This window comes from Podarcis liolepis, assembly GCF_965112155.1.
Source record: "Podarcis liolepis genome assembly, chromosome: 2".
In the NCBI taxonomy this organism is placed as follows: Eukaryota; Metazoa; Chordata; class Lepidosauria; order Squamata; family Lacertidae; genus Podarcis; species Podarcis liolepis.
In genome coordinates, this window is record NC_139555.1 from 26,223,334 (window position 1) to 26,241,170 (window position 17,837).

General features: G+C 43.5%; 1 long non-coding RNA gene across 1 annotated transcript in view; it reads right to left on the reverse strand.

The window, feature by feature from the left end:
- Nucleotides 1-11,381, reverse strand: part of LOC310700768 — a 262,967-nt gene extending 251,586 nt beyond the window's left edge. Inside the window, exons 1-2 of the long non-coding RNA XR_014522806.1 lie at nucleotides 11,243-11,381; nucleotides 2,745-2,880 (exon numbers count right to left, since the gene is read on the reverse strand). This is a non-coding gene — a long non-coding RNA (uncharacterized lncRNA). The remainder of the gene's footprint in view (nucleotides 1-2,744; nucleotides 2,881-11,242) is intronic.
- Between the last annotated feature and the right edge of the window lie 6,456 nt (nucleotides 11,382-17,837).

The following is a 17,837-nucleotide window of genomic DNA, read 5'->3' on the forward strand; positions in this document are numbered from 1 at the left end:
AATCGTATCCTTTTACGCATATTAAATTTATATCTTTAACAAGATCCTGCTCCTTTGTCACTGAAAACTACAAAGGCACACACCTCTGAGGTATGCATTTTCTTTCAACACTTAAGTGTATGTCGTGTTTAACTGATTTTATAGTTGTCTCCTTTTGCCCTTTGCTTTGAGTGTCAGTTTGACAGGCCATGTGGCGTAGAATTATTTCAAATAAATATTTAGTGGATAATATGCAGAACTGGCCAGCTGAATTATATTTAGCCTCAGTAGCGTTTGTCTAGTCATTTAAAGGAACATATATAGTAAATACATGGATTGGTTCTGCTTCTTTCTCAACCCCTGCCTCAGTGCCTGTGCCTATAAGACCAATGTCTGTAGGGAGGAAGCATTAGCCTATATGTGTAGGTCCTCTCTATACAGAGATTTCTGCTGCATGCAAAGAGTTCAGGAAAGGAGTGTGGCCAACACAGAGCTGAGGCTACTCAGTGAGGCCTTGAATTTTTGTTTCCATGTTCATCAACCATGGGAACTATAATGCACACACAGAGCAACACTCACCGTAGTCCAGTGTACACAAAATAAACAGAGCAGCTAAGACGAGGGATGCATTGGATCCCACTCTACAGTGGTACCTTGGTTCTCAAACACCTTGGTACTCAAACAACTTGGAACACAAACACTGAAAACCCGGAAGTAAGTGTTCCGGTTTGCGAACTTTTTTCAGAAGCCAAACATGCTCCATTTTGAGTGTTACACTTCTGATTTGAGTGCCACACTGAGGTCTGTCTGTTTTTGCTATTTATTTTGTGTTTTTGTTTTTGCGGCTTTTTTGTTTTGTATTTGTGACTGTGTGGAACCCAGTTCAGCTAAGGATTGATTGATTGTGTGACTGCAGTACATTGTTTATTGCTTTCATTTTATGGATCAATGGTCTTGTTAGATAGTAAAATGCATGTTAAATTGCTGTTTTAGGGGTTGTTTTTGAAAGTCTAGGACAGATTAATCCATTTTGCTTTACAGTGGTACCTCGGGTTACATACGCTTCAGATTACATACGCTTCAGGTTACACACTCTGCTAACCCATAAATATTACCTCGGGTTAAGAACTTTGCTTCAGGATGAGAATAGAAACCGTGCAGCAGTGGCAGCAGGAGGCCCCATTAGCTAAAGTGGTGCTTCAGGTTAAGAACAGTTTCAAGTTAAGAACAGACCTCCAGAACAAATTAAGTTCTTAACCTGAGGTACCATTGTACTTTCTATGGGAAGGTGCACCTTGGTTTTGGAACGCTTTGATTTTGGAACGGACTTCCGGAACAGATTAAGTTTGAGAACCAAGATACCACTGTACATCTTCTAAGCAATTAACTTCAGATATCTCATTTACATCTGAAGTGCTATTTGACATCCTGTAGAAAACGCAAAGGCTACAACTCAGCACAGAATTAGCATGGTAAAGCCCATTGAAAAGAATGGGCATACACATGCCTAACTCTGCACGGAATTGGGATCATAGCTTGGCTCCGGCACAGTCAAAATAAATTGATCCATATGATTGGAATATTGCCCAGATTTGTTTCTTTCCTAGTGTTTTATTTTATTTTAAACCCAGCACAATAATTTGAAATTAACATTATCAATAGGCTAATGCCGTCTGAAGGCTAGTTGGGCCCGACTTAGGAAGTGATGTTATGAAGAGAACTTTTAATTCTAGCAGTCCTCAAAGCAGGAAGCCTTTTCCTTGAGGAATAGTACACTTGAAAACTGCAGATTACAATTTAATATTAACCAGGTTTCTACATTAAATGTGATTTCCGAGAACAATTTGATTTCTCTCTTACCTCTAGTCCCTCCAAATGATCAAAACGGTGTACAGCAAGCAGCTCCTGGAATGGGACCATGCCTGCCTGCAATTTAGACGTCAGCCTTTGCAATTGCTGAGCACCATCAGATTTGGCTGTCACTCACTCGCTCCGCTGTCAGTCTTAATCTGCTTCTGAAGCCCGTGCTGCTCCCATATGGGCCTTGTTTTGTTTCCACGGCATGGTTACACATAATCAAAATGGGGGAAGGAAAGGGAAATGCCCTTCACAGTGTGAGTCATAAAAACGTTTAACCATGTGGCACTGGGGCAGGCTTCATACACACAACCGTTTGAGTCTGTGGAAACTGCTAGAGGCTGAGGCACTCATCTGAAGGCTGCTGCCCACAAAGCTGAGATGTTCAGATATGAAGCTCCGTTGGTGACCTTGAACAGGTTCCAATCCTTGAGCCCAACTTATCTCTTAGGGTGCACCAGGGATGGTAATGTTCAGACAAGGAGCACCCTGGTCCTAAACTGGGTGGTGTCCTAAACCTAGGCTAGAGATTTCGGGTATAATATTCAGCTTTCATCTTGGGGAAAGTTATGGAAAGAGGAAATAAAGTTTACCACATGCTGTTCGCCGAAAGGAAATTCTATGAAAATGATGTATCCTTGGTATCTAACATCGAGACAAATGGCTAAAATGTACAAAACAAGTTACAAATTGTGTTGGAAATGTAAAGAGAAGGAGGGTACTTTTAGCCATATGTGGAGGACATGTACATTGGTAAAGGCTTTCTAGGAAATGATATGTTGTTGTTGTTGTTTAGTCGTTTAGTCGTTTAGTCGTGTCCGACTCTTCGTGACTCCATGGACCAGAGCACGCCAGGCACTTCTGTCTTCCACTGCCTCCTGCAGTTTGGTCAAACTCATGCTGGTAACTTCAAGAACACTGTCCAACCATCTCGTCCTCTGTCGTCCCCTTCTCCTTGTGCCCTCCATCTTTCCCAACATCAGGGTCTTTTCCAGGGAGTCTTCTCATGAGGTGGCCAAAGTATTGGAGCCTCAGCTTCATGATCTGTTCACGATGAACTAAAGAAAATGTTTAAAAACACATTTTTTAAGAAGCCTTTTGACTAGGTATAATAGGTGAAGAATTACCAAGAGAAGATAAAAGACTTTTTATGTATGCAACGATGGCAGCGAGAATGCTACTAGTCCAGTTACAGATAGGTAGCCGTGTTGGTCTGCCATAGTCAAAATAAAAAAGTTCCTTCCAGTAGCACCTTAAAGACCAACTAAGTTAGTTCTTGGTATGAGCTTTCGTGTGCATGCACACTTCTTCAGATACACTGAAACAGAAGTTGCCAGATCCTTCCATATACACTTCTATTCAGTGTATCTGAAGAAGTGTGCATGCACACGAAAGCTCATACCAAGAACTAACTTAGTTGGTCTTTAAGGTGCTACTGGAAGGAACTTTTTTATTTTGGCTACTAGTCCAGAGATGGAAGAAAAGAGAAGTACCAGCAAAAGAAGAATGGCAGATGAAACCGATGGAGTATGTGGAGATGGCAAAACTGACAGGGAAGATCCGAAACCAGGAAGATCAAGTATTTTCTAAAGACTGGAGTAAATTTGTAATTTATTTAAAAGACCATTGTACACAGTTAATTTTTTTTTGTAATGACACCTGTAATGTGGAATTATTTATGATAATTGTGGTTATTTAACAGATGGATAATGGTAAAAGATGCAGCAGATTTAATCTTAAACACTGAACCCATGGAGGGAGGGAAGAAGGTCCGAAGGTTCAAAAGAACCTTGTGCTTTAATGTTTGAAATGGTTATGTTAAAATGTATAAAATTATGAAAAAGCCAATAAAATAATAAAAATAAACTGGGTGGTGTCCTTGTGAGCAATCATTCATCATGTGTGCTCTGGTCTCATGGTTCTGAATAACAACAACAACAGTTGTACCCCATCTGATTGGCTTGCCCAAGACACTCTGGGTGGCTACCAACAAATATAAAAGCATAATAAAACATTACACATTAAAAGGCTTCCCTGTACAGGGATCTGTGTGTTATCAGTCACACAGTCCCTGCAGTTGATAGGCAGAAAGAAACATTGGGGATGGCCAGATCTGATATATGTAATAGGTGGTTGGCTTTATACTCCAACTTGGTCATAGGAGGGGGGGGGGGAAGGCTCAACAACTTTGCTTAACAAGTTTGCCTGGCAATGACAATGGGTAGATCACAGCCAGTATTTTAATAAGGTGAGTAGATTGCTGTCTCTTAGGAGTTGGGTGTGCCTGATCTAGTCCAACCCCCTGCAATGCAGGAATCTGCAAGCAGCCCGTATGGAGATTAATAATAACAACAATTTTATTATTTGCACCCCACCCATCTGACTGGGTCACCCCAGCCACTCTGGGCAGCTACTAGCATATACAAAAAACAATAAATCATTTAACATTAAAAACTTCCCTATACAGGGCTGCCTTCAGATGTCTTCTAAAGGTTGCATAGTTTCTTCTCCTTGACATCTGCTAGGAGGGCAATTCCACAGGGTGGGCGCCACTACCGAGAAGGTTCCCTGTAGCTTCACTTCTTGCAGTGAGGAAACTGCCAGAAGGCCCTTGGTCCTGCATCTCATTGTCCGGGCTGAACAATGAGGTGGAGATGCTCCTTCAGGTATACAGGATTGAGGCCATTTAGGGCTTTAAAGGTCAGCACCAACACTTTGAAGAGTGCTCAGAAACATACCGGGAGCAAATGTAGGTCTTTCGGGAATGGTGTTATATGGTCCCGGCAGCAGTTCCCAGTCACCAGTCTGGCTGATTGAACCTGAAGCCTTGGCTGTTATCAGCACCATGCTTCAACCAATCAGTCAATGGAGTAGTAGCTTCTGGATGAAAAATTACTGAATTATCATTGAGATATGATATGCATATTCCTAAAAGGAAACCTGGAAGCATGCAAGGTTTGTTTTTGTGTGTGTGTTTTTCTCTCCTCTGTTTTCGGAAGTCAAGGTAGCATACTCCACGAGCAGATTTACATGATCTCATCTTACTTTTGCTTTATGGTTTTGAGTTGCCTAGCCGGCAATTCAGTTGCAAACCAGAATTCCTAAGGGGCTGTGTGACAATGTAATACTAATCCAGCTTTTTCCCGCTGATATGATGCAAATTGATGGGAAGGTTAGCCACAATAATGCCTTCTGTGGTGAGGAATCGCCATACTGAACGCTGTGGCCTTCAGACAACCACTCCCTGGAAACATTTATAGCATGTTCAGATCCCTCCCAGCTTGCGTAACAGGCAGCAGCTCTGTTTTGATAGGCCGCCGGACCACATTTGGCTTGTTGAACAAAACCACCCAGGGTCTATGGGGTTTGGAACACTAAACGCTGGCAAGCACGCAGGCAAAGGAGAATCACCCCCCTCATCCCCTGCTTGCAAACATGTGTTCCCAGCCTGTCAAGTCATACAGCTTTTCCATGAAGCAACCCCTCTACGAAAAGTCAATGCCTTTTTGTCTTCATTAAACATTACAATTCTCCCCATGCACTATGAATCTCTCCAACCTAAAATAGTCCCTAGGGTGAAGACTACCCAGTGGTCCATGTGTTCGAATTTGATTCATCTCCGCTTTACAGCTTTTATGGAGCTCTTGTAAAACTTTTGGGACTGAATTAAAAGGAGAATCTGAGGAAGTAAATGTTCAAGAATTTTTATAACTACAACAACACCAAAACCTGCTTTTAATAAGCTAAGAACATTAAAAAAGAATCTTGCTCGCTCAGACCAAAGGGCCATCTTGTCCAGCACCCTAATTTCCAAATGTGGTCATTTTTTATGACGCGGGTGGCGCTGTGGTCTAAACCACTGAGGCTCTTGGGCTTGCCAATTGGAAGGTTGGCAGTTCAGAACCCTACGATGGGGTGAGCTCCCATTGCTTTGCCCCAGCTTCTGCCAACCTAGTAGTTCAAAAGCACGCCAGTGCAAGTAGATAAATAGGCACCATTGCGGTGGGAAGGTAAACGGCGTCTCTGTGCACTCTGGCTTCCATCATGGTGTTTTGTTGTACCAGAAGCGGTTTAGTCATGCTGGCCACATGACCCGGAAAGCTGTCTGTGGACAAACACCGGCTCCCTTGGCCTGAAAGTTAGATGAGCACTGCAACCCCATAGTCACCTTTGACTGGACTTAACCATCCAGGGGTCCTTTATTTTACCTTTTCATTCTTTGGAAACCTTAGGTCATGGAGTCCACACAGCTTTCCCTGTTAATTGCCCCTAGTGTCTGGCATTCGGAAACTGCCTCTCGGCATAAAGATGATTATCACCATTGCAGGTCTAGCCTAGGAATAGCAGAACAGATTGTTTGGCTGAGTGACCACATCACTCATATGTGCACTAGTGCATGTGTGCATACTCTCACAAAACATTGTTGTTTTTGGCATCCATCTGTCTTGAGAGACTATGGAGTGCACCTCCAAGTGCGAAGGAAGTCAAACCTCTGTGTTAGAAGCACCGATGTGTTGTCCCCAAAGCACAAGTCTGGGCAGTGTGTTATGGAAGTCCTGGGCTGCCCAGATGACAAGACCCCCTCTAGGCCTTGCTGATGTGGTCCAAAGGAAAGCAGACCAATATGTCTGGCACCAGCTTGGCTGCAGGATTTGCCAGAGAGAGAGAGAGAGAGAGAGAGAGAGAGAGAATGCAACATCCCACCACCTTAGGGATTCCACTCCAGATTTGTGTGTAGGGTTTACTCTTTAGCCTTTTATTCTCCCAAAGATGTCCAACAAGGCAGCTCCATCTGCCCCTCACTTCCCTCTACATCATGTGCATAACTACCATACTTTTCCGTGTGTAAGACTACAGTGGTACCTCGGGTTACATATGCTTCAGGTTACAGACGCTTCAGGTCACAGACTATGCTAACCCAGAAATAGTACCTCGGGTTAAGAACTTTGCTTCAGGATGAGAACAGAAATCACGTAGTAGGATGCCCCATTAGCTAAAGTGGTGTCTCAGGTTAAGAACAGTTTCAGGTTAAGAATGGACCTCCGGAACGAATTAAGTACGTAACCAGAGGTACCACTGTATGTTATTTTCTTTAAAAAGCATGCTAAGAAATGGGGGTCGTCTTATACATAGGGTGGACGTTTGATTGGTTGCTGCTGTGGCTGTTAGCGGCTATTGTGTGTGTTATTGGTTGCTGCGTCAATGGGTGATGTTGATTGGCTGATGCTGCGGCAATTGGGCAGGCGACTGGCAGCTTCTGGTGGCAAAGGGACAGATGAGACGCAGATGTGGCGATGCGTGTGGGTGAGCGATTTTCAGCAATCCCCCTAAAAAAAGCTTAACAACTCTGTGCCATCTCCCCCCATTTTCTTAAATTTGAGTCCCCCAAAATAGGGGGCATCTTATACATGGGAGTGTCCTATACACAGAAAAGGATGGTACCTTCTTGACCGTTGGAGCCACTTTTGGTCTTCTCCACTCAATCTGCCAGAGCTTGTCTTCACATGCAGGGAAGTCCTTAATTCACCAAGGTTTGCAACCCATTGGTTACCCTCACCTGGTTTAGCTGGCCAGTCAAAAGCTTTTCCTGTGTTGTGACTGCTGTTGCATGCGGACAGCTTCTAGGAGCCACAGATGAGAGCTGAGTGCAGGGTGTGGACCAAAGGTGGACAAACTACCCCAGAAGGTGCACAACATGTCCCCCAGCAGAGGTACTACCCCTCTCCTAACACCCCATATTCCACCACCCCATGCAAAATGGAGACATAGGAAAACAAGGGTGAACATTTTTTGTTTTCCTTTTTCTTCAAAGTCACAACAGTTTCACAGAGACACACTAATCCAAATACCCTTATGCCAAACTGCAGCTGAGCTGAAATAGCTTCAACTATTAGCTCTCCAATAATGTCATTTTATGGGAAAGTACACTTCCTTCCAAATCTGAAACTCCTTTGCTTGTCCCCCAAATTCTAAAAATAGATTTTGGACAAAAAGTCAACTCTGAAGGGGGAAAAAAATCCATTTATGCACCACCTGGGGCTTGAATTTAAACATGATTTTTTAATACATATGTTTAAGTGTCTTGCAGTCTTCAGTTCCACATCCCTTTGCTTCTGCTGAGAAACATCCAGTGTCTAGGGAAAATGGGAGCTGATTTCTTTGTGCACAGTTTGTTGAAACAGCATACTTCTAGCTTCCAGTTGAAGGACTTTGGACAAACACCTATGTGTGCCCAATTACTCTAGTTGGGTGTTGGATAGCACGCTGTACAGAAACAGCATGTACCAACATAGTTAAAGTAGGGACTGACACCAATGTCAATGTCATGGCATTGCTTTGATAGCAGCATGTTTGCCGAGGGAGACATGGGGTGCCAGGAAGGGATTGTACTGAACTGTTGTACCTTATAAAAAGGTGGTTCAGCAGATTGGTGCCATCTGGGCACATAGTCCTCACCTCTGATTCCAAGAACTGTGTTCAAGCAAGTGGTCATCTCTTGAGGGAAAACAAACTTGTGTCAACACAAGTTGTGGAGACATTTCCATGGTGATTCCTATTGACCTGAAATGCCTAGCACAAAAACAGAGGTGCTACTTGGAGCCTCATTTGTACACTGAAACTTGAGAGAGATTAGCTGAGTAAAGTTAAATAGTAAAGAATGACAAAACTAACTCCATCTAAGCTTGACCATAAGGCATATATTCTCTTGGAGCGCAAATACCACTGCTCTGGTGAAGAAGGCCCAGCAGAGAATTTATTTCCTCAGACTTTTAAAAAAGAACAATCTGAGTGAGAGACTGCTGGTGTCCTTCTACCGAGGCTCCATAGAGAGCATACTTACATACTGTATTTGTGCTTGGTTCTCCAGTTGTACAGCTAGGGAGAGGAAGGTGCTCCAGAAGGTCATAACCACAGCCCAAAGGATTATTGGTCACCCTCTCCCACCTTTGGAAGAACTGTACGGTTCCCGTTGCCTTAGGAAAGCAAACAACATCCTGCAGGATCCATCTCACCCGGGACACAGTCTGTTTGCACTACTGCCTTCTGGCAGGAGGTATAGAAACATCAAGTCAAGGACAAATAGACTGAAAAACAGTTTCTATCCAAGAGCTGTGGCCTTTTTGAATGCTGTAACTCGATAGTGAGACCTGGGAGTTTGATGGGTGTGGGTGTGGGTGTGGTTGGAAGGGGGTTTGTTTGGTTGTTGCTGTTGTTTTGCTTTTGTTGTTTTTAAGGGATGGCATCCAATTTCGTTGCACTTGTGCAATGTTGCACTAGTGTAATGACAATAAAGAATCTATCTATCTATCTATCTATCTTGCATTTCCTACTTTAACTAGCTTCAGGAAATAAATGAAATAAGTATGTTGCAGCAACATCTCAACATCTCCATGATCTCTTTCAATCTTTTGGTCTTTTGGGGGGTGGGAGTAGGCACTAACTCCCAGTGACATCCTTCCAAACAAAACAACTAGGCTCCCCATCCCACCCCACCCCACTTTACTCCTTTCAAGCAGCACACAGCTTTACATCTTCTTTTAAATCTCAGTGTTACATCATAAATCAAACCATCCTCACTTGTATATCTTAATATTCAATGCAGTGGTACCTCGGGTTACAGACGCTTCAGGTTACAGACGCTTCAGGTTACAGACTCCGCTAACCCAGAAATAGTACCTTGGGTTAAGAACTTTGCTTCAGGATGAGAATAGAAATCGTGCTCTGGTGGCAGGGCAGCAGCGGGAGGCCCTCCGCAACGAATTAAGTTCTTAACCCGAGGTAGCACTGTATTAGGAGAGGGTTGCCGAATCATAAATGCAAAAACTTCCATAAAATATAGCAGAGAGCCGCACTCTCCTCCACCCACCTCCAGCACAAGGTAGAATCTTCTCCCAATTTCAAACCTCAGTTCCATGCAGCTAATAGTTCACAGTTATAATCTCCATCTGCTCTGGTGTGCACCTATTCTTAAAGCCAATTAAAACCCAATTATAAGAAGAACCAGGATGCGGGTGGCGCTGTGAGTTAAACCACAGCCGACTTGCCGATCAGAAGGTCAGTGGTTCGAATCCCCGCGACAGGGTGCGCTCCCGTTGCTCGGTCCCTGCTCCTGCCAACCTAGCAGTTCAAAAGCATGTCAAAGTTCCCAGCGGGAAGGTAAACAGCATTTCTGTGCACTGCTCTGGTTTGCCAGAAGCAGCTTAGTCATCCTGGCCACATGACCCGGAAGCTGTACGCCGGCTCCCTCGGCCAATAAAGCGAGATGAGCATTGTAACCCCAGAGTTGGCCATGACAGGGGTCCCTTTACCTTTATAAGGAGAACCTTTGCACCCAATGGCAATTTTGGGGGGTTCACATCAGGAGAGGTGTGTAGCACCCAGTGCCTCTGCCTGTCCCCACGCTGATCCATGCGGAGGCAAGCCATTGAGGTGATGGTGGGTCGCCAGTACCTCCCGTACCCTGAGAGGTTTATTGGGGATGGTTTAACCCCTTCCATCCCCCCCTTTTCAGCCTGTGCCTCTCTCCAATGTTGAGAGAACCATTGCCATGGCATGGGACGAACCGGAAGCCTGAAATAAATATGTATATGGCATGAGGGTGTTTTATGTTTCCACCAAGAAATTAAAAACAACAACACCAAAACACCTTCCATCGTTTGTGCCCATTTCCTTAAGAATCTCAGGGTAAGCCAGTGGTCTTCAGACTTGGGCTTCCAGACGCTGTTGGAATGCATCATCCATCATCCAAGGACACCTACATTTTGGCTACTCATTCAAGAGTATCTGCTCCCACTGCACTGTCAATTTCAAACTTTGGATGTGAGGTAGGCATTCAGTCAAACATTATGATGATTTGAAGCATGCCATTGTTCCATCTACAGTGGTACCTCAGGTTACATACACTTCAGGTTACATACGCTTCAGGTTACAGACTCCGCTAACCCAAAAATATTACTTCGGGTTAAGAACTTTGCTTCAGGTTGAGAACAGAAATTGTGCTCCGGCGGTGCAGCAGCAGCAGGAGGCCCCATTAGCTAAAGTGGTGCTTCAGGTTAAGAACAGTTTCAGGTTAAGAACGGACCTCCAGAATGAATTAAGTACTTAACCCGAGGTACCACTGTACTAGGGAAATCAGGTGATGAATTCTGGCCAGATTGGAGCCACTAATAAAGACGGGGAATAAAGCATGCTTGGTGGAAGAGCTCTACTTGATGGCAAAGGCCTTTCTAATTCCACCCTTCCGTTCTCATGGTAGTCAGAAGCCTCTGAGAAACCCGCAAGCAAGGCATGGGCGCAATAACCTCTCTCCCATATAAATCTTATATAATCTCCCATGGAAAGTATACAAGATGTTTTGCTGAAGCAGCTTATCCATCCAGTAGAGTTGAGTTGCAATGCTGCTTACCAAGTGAAGAGGGGTAATGGAGAGGTGACAGGAAGGTCACAAGAAGAAGCACTGGATTAGCTTTCAGAGTTTGGTCACCCCATGCTACCTCGCCCCTCTCCCTGCCAGGAGACTAGTGTTGTGTCGCTGCCCATCAGGCAAGCTGCTTTTGCTGTTTGGGATATCCTTGTTTTCTGAAATGGTGGGTGCAAATCAGAACTGCAGTGTTTGTGTTGGAATTCAAAGTTGCTTGGTTACTTTGAGCAGCCTGTACTTTGTGCTAAGGGATTTACAGCCAAGCCATCCAATTCTCTTGCAATCTATATTTTCAAGAACATTGTTGTTGATGCTGTTTTTGTTACTTAACACAAACTTTCCCTTGTGTTGTCTTTATCACGTAAACCTGTTTTGGAGAAGGTCAGTTTTTCCTCTTAAACAAACTTGTTTACAGCCAATAAATTAAATTTGCAAAGCAATGTTTCCCTCTCCATTCACCAAATATTTTTGAGGTAGGAGCAAATGCTATTATTTCAATTCATATTTTACCTCAGGGCTGTTTTGATGCAATTATGTTTTCCAACTGGAAAAAAATTGTCTCTGTAGCAAAATACACATATTTACTTAATAACTGAACAACTTTCATGTAGATGACAATCATACATCTGTGGCCATTTTGTTAGCCTGCAGGTTTTCATTAGATAATGTGATAATGGTATTCCAGCAAGTGGACATAATGACAATTAACTTGTGTGTGTGTGTGTGTGTGTGTGTGTGTGTGTGTTGTTGTTGTTGTTGTTGTTGTTGTTGTTGTTGTTGTTGTTTTTAAAAATGTGCCCCACAAAAGCATTTAAATTTGCCATCCTGGGGTTATACAAGACTGTAAATTTGTGATAAAGCACGAACTCTAACTCCAAGCTGAATAAAAAGATTCTACACATGAGACGAAAAGTCCATGCCTCCATATCTAAATTATAATAAAAAGGTGACTCCACAGAATCGTGTCGCTAACTCGGCACAGCCAGTGTAGTGAAATATACACTTTTCAGACTACACACACAGCTTAGCAAGACGTTTATCAACTCATGCAGGGCTGAAAGCAGGTTTCAGTGGGTCTTCGCCTGGGTCCTCTGAATTGTTGTATATCACTGTGATATATTTTTTAAGGATATAGCAGTATATAAATATTTTTTATAAATAGATTAAATGTAATAAAATAAGTTTGTAGATATCTGCTATGTCGACTGGTCTTTCAACACAGTGTCACTATAGTGCATTGTGGAAAATTCTAGGTGGTGCCTGCAAGCCACCAAGTATGGTTACCCCAGCCAGGGCAGACACCAGAACAGCAGTGAGTCTTGCTGGTTGCTTGTGTCCTGAAAGCTACCTGGAGGTTTCATGGGTTGTATCCAACTAAGTGGTCCCCTTCCACTTGGAAATGCATGGAGAAACAAAGCTATATTTTTTCTTTGTACACACCTAAAACTATTTTTTAATGTGGCTATATCTCAGTTGGGGATTATGGAATCTAGACTTATTTGACTGTAAACAGCAGAGTGCTTTGTTATGCATGTAAAGAATACTTTTTTGGTCCATTTGATTAGTAGCCTTCAACATGATATCAAGTATACACATCAGATGTCATATTTATTAAATTAAGCTGCCAAATACTTCAAATTTCACTTTGAGATCTTAGCACACAAAGTTGTGTTTCTGAGCCCCTAGAATGGAAAAGCAGTGGGCATTCAGTTCTCCCGATACTCTTTGACAAGGTAAAGAAGTATATGCTGATGTTCATCCATCATTTTTGTGTGGTGAGTCCCACAGAGTGAGATATATTGTATCCAGGACATGATAAATCACTGATCATACCACACGAGGATGCATGCACAGAAACGACACAGAATTATAGGTTCAATCCTGTGGGAATTTTAGTGCAATCAAACTTTTCTCCCCATGTACCCCCTGTGTTCTTCAGCTCTGCTCTGAACAGTTGGGGACTTCAAGAACGGACTGAGAGGCAATGGAATAAATTTTTTGTTTCCTCCTTCTAGCTCTCCTCTGAATGACTCTCCACTGCTGAACTAAACTAGGTAGGTTCAATGATGAGCCCTCATCAGTTTGACTGGAGTTTTCCTCCACTTGTGTTTGAGCCAGAGGCAGATTTGGGGTAGCGCAACTGGGTCAGTAGCACTGGGCATGGAACTGTGGGTGCCACAACTATGATGCAGAATGGAAAGCAAGAGATGGGGATGCGCTGAATTTTGGCGGTGCACAGGGTGCCACTGAAATTTAAGACCCTAAGGTCCACCACTGGACCTTCAATCTATCTCCCGGCTTGTTTCCTCACCCTAAGCTCTGGAGTATACCCGGAAGCCAAACAGGCTCCATAAAGCAGGGCAGGGCACTTGAGAGCAATCGTGTCAATGGTCCGAGCCTTTCAGATGTCCCAGAGCTCAGCCAGGGTAAAAGCACCAGTCATATCAGTTGGGAAATCCTCCACAGCTGTCTGGGAACCCATTGGATCCATCAGCCTCTTAGGACATACTATCCTAATAGATCCCCTTCCTCTGCAGAGGGAGAAAGGTGCTGAACGCCTAAATTTCAGCAGGAAGTGATCTGACCATGACAAGTGACTAGTTTCAATATCCCCCACTTTCAGATCATCCTCTTCCTGCCCATCAGAGAAGAAAAGGTCCAGAGTGTGTCCTGCCACATGCTTTGAGCCAGTGACATGTTGGGACAGCCCCATGGTCGTCATGGCAGCCATGACATCCTGAACCACCCCAGAGGCCAGTCACCTTGCCATGGATGTTGAAGTCCCTCAAAAGCCAGTGGTCTGGAATTCTTCAACACTGCCTCTGAAACCAGTTCTGTCAGCAGAATCCCTAATCTGTCTCGACTGCCCACATTTTGAATCTTCCAAATTATTTGTACGGCCCCGAGTTTCAGTATTATGAGGGAAGGAGAAAAAACATAACTGTATCTACTTGTTCTACACTTTCCATAATTTTATTCACCTCTGTCATGTATCTCCCCTTACTCGAACCAGCGTTGCAACTGATACAACCATTCGGAGGTTTAATTGTCACTAACTACTCAATCTTTTAGGAGGTTGTACTGTTTGCAGAACATGGGAACGAAATGGAGCTGTGCTAGACCATAGCAATGAGGAAATACCGTGCCTTTGTTTGTTGTTATTGTTTTGCTCTCATCACTGGTCACTAGAGCTCTGGTACTAAATGCAGAGCCTTCCCTTCCAGGCCATAAGGTTTCAGGCCATAATGGCTACCAAAAGTAGAATAATTCCCTAAGTTCTATTGTTTATGAGTGAATAAAATATCATTTATTAGCCAGCCAAGAGTAATAATGTTTAAATATGTGGTACTAAAGATTCCTTAAAAATGTGGATCTGGGATAGGGTCGCTGTTCCAAAAAACATATGTGAACGATGGAAAAAAAGAAAAATGTTGAGAAAACCAAATACGCAAAGTGCTAGCTAGCGCCCACTGGTAATAAATGTAAGACTGTATACAGACCTGGCTTTTCACTTTAACTCCGAACACGGTTGGTGCTGTATAAATAATAAGAAATAATAATCATGAATGGGCACAAATGGTCATTATATTCTTTAACACCAGTACAGAAATTGCTCTGTGCATTGGGCACAAAGCGGTAATGCGATTTAGCAGTCACTACGTATGTTTCACACATTATTATCTCAGTGATTCAGACAACAAAATGTAAGGTACATTGTTGTTATAATCCCAGCAGTGGCATAGTGTGGAGGGGGGCATAGGGGTGGTTGCCCCGGGCGCAAAATTGTTAGGGGCACAAAAATTTCAACACCCAATGTTACCCGGTACCTTGGGTTAAGAATGTAATTCGTTCTGGAGGTCCGTTGTTAACCTGAAACTGTTCTTAACTTGAAGCACCAGTTTAGCTAATGGGGCCTCCTGCTGCCACCACACTGCTGCTGCATAATTTCTGTTCTCATCCTGAAGCAAAGTTCTTAACCCGAGGTATTATTTCTGGGTTAGCAGAGTCTGTAACCTGAAGCTTCTGTAACCTGAGGCACCACTGTACCTCAATACGGAGGCATACTTCCGTTCCTGGGCTCCATTGAAAACAGCTTCTTCATCCGAACCAGGAAGTGACTGCTCCAGATAACGGACCAACTCTTCTTATCTCTGCTGCTGCTATCTCCTGTGTGATGCCGACACCCTTAGGCCATTGTATGCACATGCATGCTCTGTCCACCCCAACATGGGCCCGGGCACTGACAACCCACACTATGCCACTGAATCCCAGATTTGTAACTGGCAGAATAATCTGCTGTTTCACTCTTGATGAGGTCATTAGAAGCATGGCAGTGTCCAAAATGGACTTGGAACTTGACTCAGATCTAACCAGCCGTTTTTAAAACAAATTCATGGAGGACCTTATCAAGGGCTATTAGTCACTATGACTGCATAGCATATACAACTCTAAATACTGTTCACTCAAAAGATGTATAGTCCATATGTCCTGCTTGAGAGCTTCCCAAAGACATATACAACAGCTATAGGGGGCTATAGTGGAGGGAGAGAGTTGGGACTGGAGGTCCTAATCATCCACTGCAGCTGCTTCCTCAGCTGACATCAGTAGCCATTCCATCAGGCTATAAGAAAGGGAGACTGGTGTGGGCTGCTGGACCCCTCTGTCAGTTGACCACTGATTGTTGCAAAATTCATGTTATAAGAACTGTTGCCTAGGTCTTCTTTTCTTCTCCTCCCTCCTCACCTGTTTTCCTTTTATGTCACATATTTCAGATTAGAAGGCTGAGCATGAGAACACTTCTAACACTGGTGTTTGTAGGAACCTTTTTGAGGGAGCTTTGACTGGAAAACGGGGTGGAAACGTTTTAAATATGTAAACCGATAATCCCTGATATTGGTGATACTGGCTGTGGCTAATAGAGTCCTACAATGTTTGGAGTAAACCACATTGACTGACTCTTGCTTATATCAGCGGGATCAAGAATTGCTGTAACATCTAGTAACATTGCAAGAAATTTCCACTCATCTACAAAGTTTCAGGTTAACCCTTTAACTACTGTTGTTGCTGACCCTTTTCTTTCTTTTTTTTTCTCCAGCGCTGAACGTCTGCTTTCAGCTGGGGGTTAGAGGGCATGTAACTTTTGCAGGCAGCACCCCTCGCTTCCCCCCCATTGCTATCCCTCCTCCTCCTTGATCTCTCGGAGATTAAGAAAACAGTGAAAATAGTAAAACAAACAAGGAGGGAGGGGAACAACCTGACCTGCTAGGGTGGAGGTTCTTCCCCTTTCCATCACAGAAATGCTATAGAAAAACACCCTGAAAATGTTTAACATCAATTTGTGGGGATCTCTATAATTAGAGTTAATAAAAGGATGTGTCTTATTCGTCAGCCTTGCAAAAATACAGAAGCAGTCCCCCTCCCCTCTTTCCCTCTCTCTTTCCCTGTAACTTCAGACCGTTCTCTTGATGGACACCGGCAGTGAAATTCTAATTAGGATGTGATATATGCCCTATGTATATAATGTGTATGTGTTGGTATAGGGCTAGGTATGTGTATGTTCCCCCACATCTCCTCGGAGGATTGCTTTAACTAAACAACTTGAGGTATACTATATGGTGGAGCAAAGGTAGCATTATGAAAATATCAATGTGAATTGAGTTGGTGGTCTCCATCCAGGTCCCAGCAGACATATGTCCACATCAGCCAACCCGCCACCACAGCTGACACTAATTATCACCTGGGTAGGCAGAAAAGGAACACCCAAAAGAGCTACAGAGAGTCTCCACATTGAAGGTGGTTCCATTGGGTCTGGTTTGAGGTAAGATGGTTGCCACCACTGACTCAAACTGAGGTCCCATTGTCTTCTTTATGGGCTTAACTGTGGCTATATCAGATCTTCCCCACTCCCCAAAACCAGTATAACCCCAAACACACACACACACACACACAAATATCTAGCTTTTACTGTTTGCTAGCTATGCCTTTATAGTTCCTGTGATACAGACCACAAATGGAAACAGAAAATGTAAAATACTGCGAGGAAAGATTGGAACTGGCTGAAACATGCCCAAGAAAACAAATATCTGTTTGTTCCTCATTGAAACCTATGGGAAATTTGGATGTACAAAGAAGATAACTCCAGAAGATTCTGTTCTGCTACCTATACTTATCAGTGCTTTGGGCCTGTGGCAAATGGGCCCATGACAGAAGCAGGGTAGAAGGAAGATAAGTTTTTAAACCTTAAGTCCCACTGTTATAGGTATTGGCTCAGTTTTATCATTGACTTCATCATTGACTTTTTTCACCACTCAGATGGTACAGTGGGTTAGTGCATCTGGCTGTGAATCAAAAGGTTGCTGGTTTGAGCCCACACAGGGATGGATTTGGACAGGATTCCTGCATTGCAGGAGGTTGAACAAGATAATGTTCCCTTCCAGCTCCCAGATTCTATGACTTGAAATGGATGTTGTTACTTTGTTATGGCAGGCTCATGCCAATGGTTCCTCCCCAGGGATGCTACCTTATTTGTTTGTTTACATGATTCATATCCTGCACCTCCAATGGAAATTTATGTTCCCAG